We start from the raw sequence: 12,321 nt of genomic DNA, 5'->3' as shown, positions 1-12,321 counted from the left end.
ATCAGAGGGAAGCAAGACGTTTTTACGCAACACCCGTGATTACCAGCAATGTCTGTTAACACCCCATGTAATGTTAAAAGACAGAAAAAGGAAAAATGTTATTTTCTCATGACATATCTTCTCGGTATTAAAGGATTTCGGATCATGTGACGTCTTCCGGAGAGTAGTAAAGTCTAAGTAAATTAGAGACGTAACTCATTTATCAAATAAACAGTTTGTTAGGCCTAAGTGGCAGAAAACTCATAATATTCATACTTCGGCTTCAATTCCCCCTGCTGGGAAAACAAAGTTCTATAAAATAAAGTTGTATCTCGTGCTCAAAAGCCAATAAAGGGAAACCCATGATGAATAAAAATGATTAATACCCATAATTTGAATTGTTGATTTAAATAAACACACATATTTCAACACTTTTTGCTTAAGTATGCATTTAAAGCCCTGATGCACTCAACAGTTTATCCTGCAAAATCAATTTTATGTCATCCGTGAGTCAATTTTACTGCTGTGGACTGCTTGATATGCTTCTGTGTCATCCGGAACTGGGGCTGAAGAAGCAGCGCACACCCATATCATCGTGGAAAAAATAATGAATCTACCGCTTGACCATCTGATAAATTTGCAAACTGTGAAAAAAAAAAAAAAAAAAAAAAGATACGCAGAATCTTACAGATACATTATGTGACCCAATTCATATTACTGTATCTTCCACGGTGCACGGAGGAACGCTATACGAGGAAGGGACTTAATCCTCAAAGGGCTTTCGCTTAATCTCTTCAATGATTCATTCTGCCTGTAAGCAGCTGAAACATGTGAAAGCAATATTCCCTATCTAAGACCTCTGTGTGTGAAAAAAAGATTCCTGCATAGGGACAATGTGTCAGGATAACAGCATTCAGTACTCACGTGGTAACCTCCCTTTAGTGATTTGCTTTGGTTCTAAGTGATTTGAGCTCAGCTGAGTGGAATATTCTCCATCTCGGATCATGCTGGAATAGAAGTGTATTGTACAGGAACCTTCTATGAAGAGGCGTGGGACTTATTCCTCCTGTGGTCATTAGCGTAAAGTGATTTATGAGGGTCTGTGTTACAAGTCTTCACTAGCTGCTTTTCCATTGACCCTCAAATTGCGCAAATATAACCTGTAAAAATTTGCCTAATGGAAAAACCACAATTTTGCCCAAAATCTCGTTTTTCGATTAAAAGTTTTTGCACTGGCAAGAGGTCTTTTTTCAGGTGTAGAGTAAATGGTATAGGTCACAGGTGTCAAACATGCAGCCCGGGGGCCAAATCTAGCCCGCCGAAGGATCCAATGTGGCCCGTAGGATGGATTTGTGAAATAACAAAAAATTAGAATGAAGATATTAACAATCGAGGATGTCAAAATCATTTTAATTCAGATTCCACATACAGACCAATTAGATATCAGGTGGGTCAGACCAGTAAAATACAATCATATTAAACCTATAAATAATGAAAACAGCAAATTTTTATCTTTGCTTTAGTGTAAAAAAGTAAAATTACATGAAAATGTTTATATTAACCCTTTCATGCACGAATTATGAGAACCTTACACAAAATTTTTTCCTGAGTGTTTTTATTCCTGTTTACGCATGAAAAAAACAATGAGATCTGAAAAATAAATTAAAAAATAAATAAAAATAATTCAAAAAAAATTCAAAAAATACATTAAAAAAATAATAATAATGAAAAACCAAAATTCTTATGAACCTATTTTTCATTAAGTTGCAAAAATGTCCACTCAGCTGGACACCACACGTTTAATTTTTGACGCACAGAAACATGAATTTAGTGATAAATTGTGTGAAAACTGTGGGGAAGGCTTGTGACTCTGGGGGTTTATGCTCAGGAGAGATCTACATAATGTTACCAATTCATGTCAGAAAAGATATGTAGTGTCTTAAAACTTTAATAAAGATATGTGTAAAAAAAAAAATAAAAAATAAAAAAAGAACAACAAAATCCATGAATATACAAGAGAACAGCTATAGAAAAGCTGTCCACTGTAGTGACCAGTATGCATGAAAGGGTTAAAAAACTGTTATTTTACAAAAAAAAAAAAAAAGTGAAAAACCTGAAATGTCTTAAAATAAGTAAATGCAATTTTACCAATATTCTGCCTGTTATTAAATGTTTCGTGCTAATAATCAGAGGCAGAATACTGTTAAAATTACACTTGTTTTTCTTAAGATATTTCCAGTTGTTCATGTTATTCAGATTTTTGTAGATGTAAACATTTAATTTAGTTTTTTTTTTTCACCGTTATTATTTTACTGGTCTGGACCACTTGAGATCATATTGGGCTGAATGTGGCCCCTGAACTAAAATGAGTTTGACACCCATGGTATAAGCTATCACGCAAAACTGCAATGGAAAGACCTTTTTCCGCAACTAGAGTCATGTGAATTAAAAAAAAAAAAAAAAAAAAAAAAAGGATTTTGACGGACATTACAACAAGCAAAGAAGAAGAGTTTTAAAAGAAATATGGTGCGGTATGTGTGGACACACCAGGAAATCATTTTTTAATTTAGTACGAAATAAATGAGGATTCTGTCGGGTTTCTGTAAATTGGCTTAGAGTCTGGTTTTGACCGACTCGGTATGTTAAGTGTCATGAGATAACTTTTGTTATGATTTGGCACTATATAAATAAAATTTGATTTGATTAATATATAATAATACTGAATATATCTGTAAATCAACATATTTACGTTAGACGCCATGTTTATGGAATGACTTCTCGTGTCATCTCGCGATAATAAATAAACAAATCATCGCATTTGTGATATAATCGAAAAACCGACATTTAGCACTTTTGTTTTTTTTTGACGTTTTGTAAATATCGGTAAAGTTTTGTGCATTGTCCAATGGAAAAGCGACTACTGTTAAACACCAGTGAACTACAGCGGAACTTTTTATTGTGGTGTGGCATCAATTTGAGTTTCACAGACGAAACCATAATGAGGTAGGAACATCTGCTAGAAACTGGTGAGTCTGGTAACTTTGAGTTTCAAGCTCAGAACTGCATCCATATGGTCTTGTTAGTGTCGTGATCAAGGACAGCTCAGCAGAATAAATACTTGAGTTTAATATTATAACACAGTAAAAACAGTGGTGTAATGGTCAGATCCTACAGAAACACAGTAACACCAGCTTTGAAAGTTTCATAAACTATCACAGCCTTAAACTTCTTTTTAAATGCTTACATCATTGTTCTTTCTACATAACGACTGTGTTTCAAGACAACAGCATTTGGTGGAGTCGGTACACGAGTCTGAGTGAATAACTGTTGTGTTAGAATGCACAAAACCAACTTCTGTCGACTTCTAGAGATATGAACTGAATCTAGTTACATCAGGGGTGTCAAACTCATTTTGGTTCAGGGGCCATATTCAGCCCAATTTGATCTCAAGCGGGCCAGACCAGTAAAATAATGACTTAATAACTTATAAATAATGACAAATCCAAGTTTTTCTTTTTGTTTTAGTGCAAAAAAAACCCAATTAAATTATGAAAATATTTACATTTTACAAAGAAGATGTGAATAACCTGAAAAACACAAATTTTATTTAAAAAAATAGTGCAATTTGAACAATATTATGCCTCAACTTATTATTTGTACAGGTAGATTACACACAGTGTTCCGTAAACATTTAATAACAGGCAGAATATTGTTAAAATTTTGGATTTTGGAACTAAAATTTGAACAATTTCTACAATATTCCATCTCTTATTATTAACACAACTACAGATCACAGTGGATCTATAAATGCACAAAACATTTAGTAACAAGCGGAATATTGTTCAAATTGCACATTTCAGGTTGTTCATCTTTGTTTTTATTTATGTACTTATTTATGTTTTATTGTGAAAGAATAGTTTTGTAAATGGAAATATTTTCACAGTGTAATTTTTTTTTTTTCCCTTAAATTTTTTCTACATATTTTTTTAAAAAGAAAATTTGTAGTTGTCATTATTTATGGGTTATTGTGTTGCTGTTTTTTTTTTTTTTTTTTTTTTTTACTGTATATCACATTGGTCTGTATGTGGAACCTGAACCACAATGATTTTGACAACCTTGACCGTTCAGGTTAATTTCTGCACTTTCATCCCGCGGGCCGGAATGGAACCTTTGGCGGGCCAGATTTGGCCCCAGGGCCGCATGTTTGACACCTGTGAGTTACATCCACCATCCACTCTGTCGGTCTCTCACGGTGAGGACAGCCAGCGCCACGGGGCCCTTGACCAAAGCATCAGAAAAGGATGAGATGGGAACTGATAAGAACCAATAAAAAAAGTGACAAGTGATAAAAGCTAAAAACAGTGTTGTCACCGCTGGACACAGTTCTAAAAAAAAAAAAAAAAAAAAAGAAAGTAAAGTAGAGTTTTGACGATGAAATCACAGTGTTTCTTCTAAAAGTGTGAGTTTGACTTTGAGGCTTACACAGGTATAAAGTTATTATGGGATGTTAATATCTTTGTTAAAGGTGGGGTCCGAGATCTTAGAAAAATAGTTCGAGCAAGCTACATTTTGAAAATACTCAGTTCAAAAGTCCAAACCCCTTTGTTCAGACATCCTCCCGAAGCTACGCCTCCAGAGTACTGGCATGCGCAATGCTTGTTCCCGAGGGTTCACGAGCGCTGCACAGCAACAATTCACCAGCTGAGGCTCCGGCTTCATCCCTGTACGGTCCCAACTCGGGCTCCGACGCCGGCTACGGTCCTAACCCCGGCTGAGGCTCTGTCCCTGGCTCGGGCTCCGACATCAGCTACGGCCTCAGCCCCAGCTCCGACCCCGGCTGAGGCTCCGGCTCGCGGATCCATCCATACCTTATTCAGTCTCCTCCAACCCCCCCACTCTTACAAAACAGCCCCAGTTCATACCTATGTGACTAACGTTACATTTCCTACTGATTTATGTTAGTGACAAAACAGTTTACCGGTGAACTTTCCATCCTAATATAGCTACTATAGCCAAGCTCTGGCGTCGTTTCCTGTACATTCGCTCCAAGCTTCTGAGAACGTACGATTCATGCTCAAAGAGGGGTACGAGCAGAAGGGGGAGGAGGGAGGGGCGAATGGCAGTTGAGTTTGATAGACATATCACCGTTCAATCATTTCGAGTGGGCGCTCAAAATGATTGGATGGTGTTTTTTTCAGGCCTGTCCGTTCCACGGTTGACTATTTTTTTATTTTTTTATTTTTGTGTTAGAGCATTTAATTAATTAGTTGTAATCGGGGTGTGAAGGGGATTTTAAGCAATATAATAAAACATGCTCCAGGAAAACATCTCAGACCCCACCTTTAAAGCTGCATATGACTTTTGTCACCAATTTTTCACCAAATCTGTAAAACCCGAGTCATAGCCGCAGAAGTAGCAATGAAGCTGTTTCCGTGTTTGTTGCTGCTGCGGCCATAAGGTTGCGTGGAGCTCCGCTTTCCACAATGCACGTCGCGACAAATTTCCGAAAATGCCCAAATGACCTACCAGCTCTATTTGTAAACACGTATTGTTTATGGTGGAGTACACTTGGAAATGGTTCACCGTGAGGGAAGAGATTCAGGTGCGTAATCACGGAAAGACTTACAGATTCGTGATACTTAGGCTATGACGCGGGTTTTACAGATCTGATGAAAAATTAGTGACAAAAGTCATACGCAGGTTTAAGTTGCTGTTTATTGATCCACAGTTCTGACTAAACCGTGACCATTCTGATTGTGTTCGTTCGATTCCAAACAGATCTTTAGTGCAGCTATTGACAACACAAACTGTACAGAAAAAAGAGATGATTTGTAGTTTTACTGTGGCTATTTCAGTCTAAAATCAGAGCTAAGCTAACAGAGCTATAATGTAAACTATCAGCTGATGCAGCACATTAGATTATAAGACAGTGTTATTTTGACCGACTGTCGAAATATCAGCTTATGAGTTTTTGTTTGAACAAGAAAAGTTGATGATATCATAAAACAGATGTGTATAAATCACAGGTGTCAAACATGTGGCCCGGGGGCCAAATACGGAATGCCAAAGGGTCCAGTCTGGCCCTTAGGATGAATTTATGAAATGCAAAAATTACACTGAAGATATTCGTCATTTTAGTTCAGGGACCACAAACAGACCACTTAAATCTCCAGTGGGTCGGATCAGTAAAATACTATCATAATAACCTATAAATACTCATAACTCCAAATTTTTCCCCTTGTAAATGTAAACATTTTCACGTCATTTTACTGTATTTACACTAAAACAAACAAAATTTTCACGAAAACACAAACAACTTCAACAAATATGAACATTATGAAATGTCTGAAGTGTAATTATAACAATATTCTGCCTGTTATTAAATGTTTTGTGTATTTGTTGATCCACCATGATGTGTGTTGTAATTTATATATGTAAATTATTTGATTTTTTGATTTATTTATTTATTTCGGACATGTAAGGAAACAAAATAAAACAAAACAAAATAAAACATTTAAATGGACAGAATCTATCTTCAGCACATACAAGTCTGAATATTGCATGGTTGAAAAGGAGTAGGAAGAAGTATAAACTTATGATGATAAACATTTACATAATATTGTTAAAATTGCACTTAGTTTTCTTAAAAAATTTCATTTGTTCATGTTATTCACAGTGTTTTAAAGGATAGTTGGTAAATGTAAACATTTTCATTGCATAATTTTACTTTTTTTTGCTTTAAAACATAGAAGAAAGTTTGGAGTTGACATTATTTATATGTTATTATGTTATTATTTCACTGGTCCGGCCCACTTCAGATCAAATTTGGCTTAATGTGGCCCGTGAACTAAAATGAGTTTGACACCCCTGGTATAAATGATGATTTACACTTTATTCAGTGAGTGATAAAGTCTGTGGAAACATAGTGTTGATAATTTCTAATCTTACTGGAATAACTGATATAAAGGAGATCACCGTCTAAATGAAGAAAATTAACGGGAGAAGAAAATTCATCACAACATTAAGACAACAATAAAGGAGAAGTAAAACAAATGCGTCAAAAGATTCAGTGTGAGGCTCTTTCTAGCATCTTCTAAGTGCTTTATTTTCTTTACAAGAATACATGATTAAAGTGCAAAGTACTTAACACAAATCAAGGTGTCAGGGCCAGATCACTGAAGAATCACATTTAAGTGTTTAAATAATTCATAAACACTGCTATTCCGTTTTTATGACACATAATCATATCATGAACGAATTAGTGACACCGCAAGAGGATCCATCACCATTATTACATCCTTCCTCAGTCTTTATCAAATTGTTTTAACTAAGAAAGACAAATATATCTCACACTGTTCTGCTCACAATATCAGCCCATTCCAAAAATCATTATGTCAGGAGGTGTTTAAACTGCTCCGTCTCTTGTTTAAATTCTGATTATAATAATGTACTCATGCTATTGTTGCACAAATGGGTGACAAGCGTATATTTGCGAGCTTTAACTTCTTTATTAAGTCAGAACACTGTTGAAACTTCAGAGGTTTCACTAGCTGGGTTACCATTACCCTCAGAAATGCGCAAAATGTAAATCGCGCAATAGAAAACTGGAAATGGAAACACAGTAATGTCGCAAAAACTGTCAAAGATCGCAAAAACTTTTTAAACTCTCATAAGGCGATTTTTGAGACGTTTTGATACAGAACTATTGCGCAAAAGTGCGATGGAAACACGTTTTACGCATTTTCACTAATCACGGGCATGACAATTCCAGTACTACAAGAAGTTTAATAACGTAACAGTTCGTTGAAGTTGCCCGGGTCATTCGGAAATTCTGGATCCACAACTCGTTAGTGAATTCCGTACAATTCGCTCCTACAAATCCACTATCTGTGGCTGCTTCCAAAAATAAGGACTATTGTGAGATGGGACTTTAGTAGAATCACGCACTCATCAGAAGCCACACACTCTTCAATGGAAACACCTACAAGAAGCAATTGTATTTTGTTGAAATTGTAGAAGTATCGCTTTTATTTTGCGGAAAACTTTAATGGAAATGCAGCTACTGATGATTTCTGAACCAGACTCAAAACTGCAGCACTTTCAGAGTACCTCTATAACAGGACGCCTAGGTGTCTTCATGTTTTCTTTGCAATAAAAGTGTCAGAAAATGCATTTATTGCCAATTCTTTTGCACCTTTGTTTTCAGGAAGAACTTGACTTTCAATATCTGGCCATTAATTATTGCTATTATAATTAATAAATGTTTAAAACAGTGTGTTTTAGTGAGAAATTTTTTTTTAAATGACAAAGTTTTTAGCATATTTAGTATCAGAAATAACTGTAAATGTCCAAAACCAAACTTTTTGAGACTGCAAAAATAAACTTTCAACTATTTTGTCTTGGACATTCAGTATCCGTATTACAGATCTATATTTTTTTAGCCTGTAGGGAAGTCTCTGAAACAGTTCCTTTCTACTTTAATAGAGTCCCACATTGCTGCCGTAAAGTGTTATATAGTGTCGGAAAGCTCAGGATCTCAGCTTTCCAATGCTATCTGACTTTTGTGGATAGCACAAATGGTTCAGGAGTTACAATAACTTGAATCCTGTAAAGCGCAAAATGCAGCGTCGGAGAGATTGCAGTTGTTAAAGGGTTAAACACACAATGAGGACTTTGCTTTTCTCTTGGTTCTTTTATCACACCTGAAGACAGAGTCAAGTTTTTCCTGCAAATTGTTAACTTTAAGAGTATTCAAAGTAAAAGTCATACACATATACCATTACCATCTCTTTGTTTTGAATTATACCGTGACTTTATGAAATAGTCTGTAGTCTATTAAAGTTTAAACTAATAACATTATGCACAATATTTTCACCAACACCTGACTAAAACTCTCATTCATATTCATGCTCAACATAGACCCACAAAAAGCTTTAGTTATGAAAATCTTACCCTGCTGCTGCTGCTTCACGCTGTTTTTTTTTTTTTTAAACTATTTGATATAGAAACAGCTTAGACTTTCAAAAGGCCTTGATAAAAAAAACCTCTTTGACAAAACAGGAAGATATGAGTAAATTAACATTTTTAATGTTGAGCCACTAAGAGATCTAAAAGCATGCTTTCAGCAAGAGTATATTGAGCATTTTTTGCAAGGTTTCCTGTTTATAGCATAGATATAGCCAAGAGAGACTTGACAGAAACTTGACAGAGAGCTCAGTTAGTGCCTTTTTAGGTTTCAAAACCTATAGGCCTGTCTGAACGGTTTGTGGTTCTTAATAAAAGAGATTTATTGCAGTTTTTAAAAGCCTGCACAGCTTGTTTTGGGTGGTAAGATCGACAGAAGTAAAGCCGCCACACAGAATATGTCGTGCATGATTATGAATGATGGCAAACTGGGTTTTTAATGGTGTTGGTTTGAAAAGTCTAGCCTTGTCTTTTCGGAGAGGAAGAAATGACGTTATTAAAAGGTGTTTATGCTACTTGAGTGTAGAGTTCAAAATATATGACACAGCAGCGAAGTCTACGGGCCTGATTTACTAAGATCGCAAAGAATGGGCGCAAATGTGATTGTTATTGATTTGTGTGTCACAGGTGATCAACTAAGAGATCCTGCGCAAATGACAAGAGGCGCAAAGTCTTGAAGACCGCCCTATTTAAATGTGGATTTTGCATGCGCTACACTGTAAGAATTTGTATTTACTAAAATGCTTTAATTGCAATGCACTTAAATGATTTCAGTTTTATGATGTTACTATAAAACAGTGGTTCTTAACTTGGGTTCGATCGAACCCTAGGGGTTCGGTGAGTCAGTCTCAGGGGTTCGGCGGAGGTCAAGACACACACTTTACTCATTAGTTGGGTGTGTGTGTCGGGCTAGTTCCGTGTATGTAAACAAACGGCTTCTGAGACTCTTTCTCTGATTGACATCCAATATACTTGGTGTATTGTTGTTGCTTATAGCACGACAACACATCCAGAAATGTTTATAATCTCTTCCACTCGTCTGACGATGAATTATTTGAGTATTTTCCACATCGTTGTTATGACGATAAATACATAGCATAAATACAATAAGTTCATTATTGGAATACATAAGGTTAAAAATTAAAACCATTTCAGTTTGGTTGTATTAAAAAAGGTCATGTCTTTGTGAAAAGGTATGTAATCTGTTGTGAGTTCATGCACTGTATTGGTTTTGTTCTTTGAACACACTGATGTTAATGCATAGTTCATGTCGTGCACCAGTAAAACATATACCTGTGTCTTGAATTTGAAAAAAATCATATTTTATTTTTTAATAAAGAAGGGTTCGGTGAATGCACATATGAAACTGGTGGGGTTCAGTACCTCCAACAAGGTTAAGAACCACTGCTATAAAATGTTAAGTATATTCTACTAATTTGTAGACATAGTTGAAAGTACGAAAAAGTTTAAGTTGAATGGAATTAAATCACTAAGTTTTAGTCATGACCATCATAAAACTTAAATTATTTAAGTGCATTGTAATCAAAGCATTTTAGTAAATAACTAGAAGTACTCGGAGAGCACAGACCTCCGCCAAGGCTGATCAGTGGTGCCCCCCGTGGGCCCCCCCACCCCCGATCACCACCAAAATTTAATCATTTCTTCCTTATCCCATTTCCAACAAACCCTGAAAATTTCATCCAAATCTGTCCATAACTTTTTGAGTTATGTTGCACACTAACGGACAGACAAACAAACAAACAAACAAACAAACAGACAAACAAACCCTGGCAAAAACATAACCTCCTTGGCGGAGGTAAAAATTCCAGGCTTACAGTGCACCTTTTTATCTTCGCATTGCATTGTGGGTATTGGGCATGTTGTTGAAAATGTGTTATTTTTCTGTGCAGGGGTTCATCGGGGTTGTGGGGTTAGTGTTAATTTGGATTTAATGTGTGTATGGCAGTGTTTATTGGCCTTTTTGTGTTTGTTTTTGTATTTTTGTAGAGCTGCACCATGAGTCAGAGCCATAGGAAGAACAATGGCGTTACTGTTCATCTAATAATGTTATTGTATAATGAAAATCTTAATGTCTTGTCAAATTAAAATCACTTCCTGTACGGACAAAGGACGTCGAGTTAATTTACTTCCATGCTGTGATATATTAAGTTGAATAATTGATACCTATTTTGGTCAGGAATAGGATTTTGACTTTGATTATCTTAAAAAAAAGTTGTTTAATCAATGATAAATTAATCTGGCTGCAATTGAGAAAATTAGTCAGTGTAACCTAAAATGCTGAGTTGAATGGTTGGATAGTGGGGTTGATTTTACAACAGATTTATAACTTGTCTTTTAGTGTTTTCTCCTGAATGGTTTAAGTTCAATACTTTTAGCATTAAAGTTGAACCTGCTTAAACCAATTGATTAGTCGATCATTACTCAAACCATTTAAGTGCAATCACTTGACTCAAATTTTTTGAGTAAACTCTACTTATCCGGGCTTTCAGTGTACCGGTTGTTGTCATGGTGACAGTACGACGTAATAAAAATTGCTCTGGGATACGCCAGCACTCATGAATATGAAGTTGTTGTTTTTCCACACAGAGGGGTGGACAGGTATTTCTCTGTTGTTGTTTATCAGTGGTGAAGTGTGTCATTAGTGAAATAAATAGCTTCTCTCTGTATGGTGAATGAAAACTTTGAAGCCTGTGGGCATGAGAGAAAACCTTCCACATCAGTGCTAATAGAGCTGGTTCAGGAGTCCGGTCACAACACCGTGGACAGTGCTGTGTGTGTGTGTGTATAGCGCTAGAACCAGTCCTGTTCGGTCTCCCCTGCATGTGAGAGAGAATGAGATAGAAGTCGGGTTCTGATCTAATGCTGATGTGCCACTGGTGGAACCAGTCAGGGGGGGCAGGCCCGTAAAATGGGGGGGCATGTGTCTCAATTTTGATCTAAGTGCTTTATTGGTTTTTAAAACTCTTAATGGTCTTACCCCTATTTATTTATCTGATTCACTTTTACCATATGAGCCCTCTCGGACCCTCAGGTACTAATCTTTGAACTGTTCCTAGAGTCCACACTAAAACTCATTCGGCTTTTATGGCCCTAAACCAGGGGTGTCAAACTCATTTTAGTTCAGGGGCCACATTCAGCCTAATATGATATAAAGTGGGCCGGACCAGTAAAATAATATAAATAATAGGATAAGACCTTTTGAATGAAAAAAGTAAAATTCCGTAATGAAAATGTTTACATCTTCAAATTGTACTTGAACATAACATGAACAAGTATGAACAATCTGAAAATTCTTAAGTAAAATAAGTGCAATGTTAACAATATTATACCTTAGTTCACAGGTGTCAAACATGCGGC

At 36.0% G+C, this 12,321-nt stretch overlaps 1 protein-coding gene across 2 annotated transcripts in view; it reads right to left on the bottom strand.

Moving 5' to 3' along the window:
• pcxb (pyruvate carboxylase b) overlaps nt 1–12,321 on the bottom strand; it is an 848,274-nt gene that overhangs the window by 182,296 nt on the left and 653,657 nt on the right. The window lies entirely within an intron of this gene.

This window comes from Sphaeramia orbicularis, chromosome 18, assembly GCF_902148855.1.
Source record: "Sphaeramia orbicularis chromosome 18, fSphaOr1.1, whole genome shotgun sequence".
Taxonomy (NCBI): Eukaryota; Metazoa; Chordata; class Actinopteri; order Kurtiformes; family Apogonidae; genus Sphaeramia; species Sphaeramia orbicularis.
Note: the sequence above shows the minus strand (reverse complement) of the source record. Positions and strands in the feature narration are given on the sequence as shown.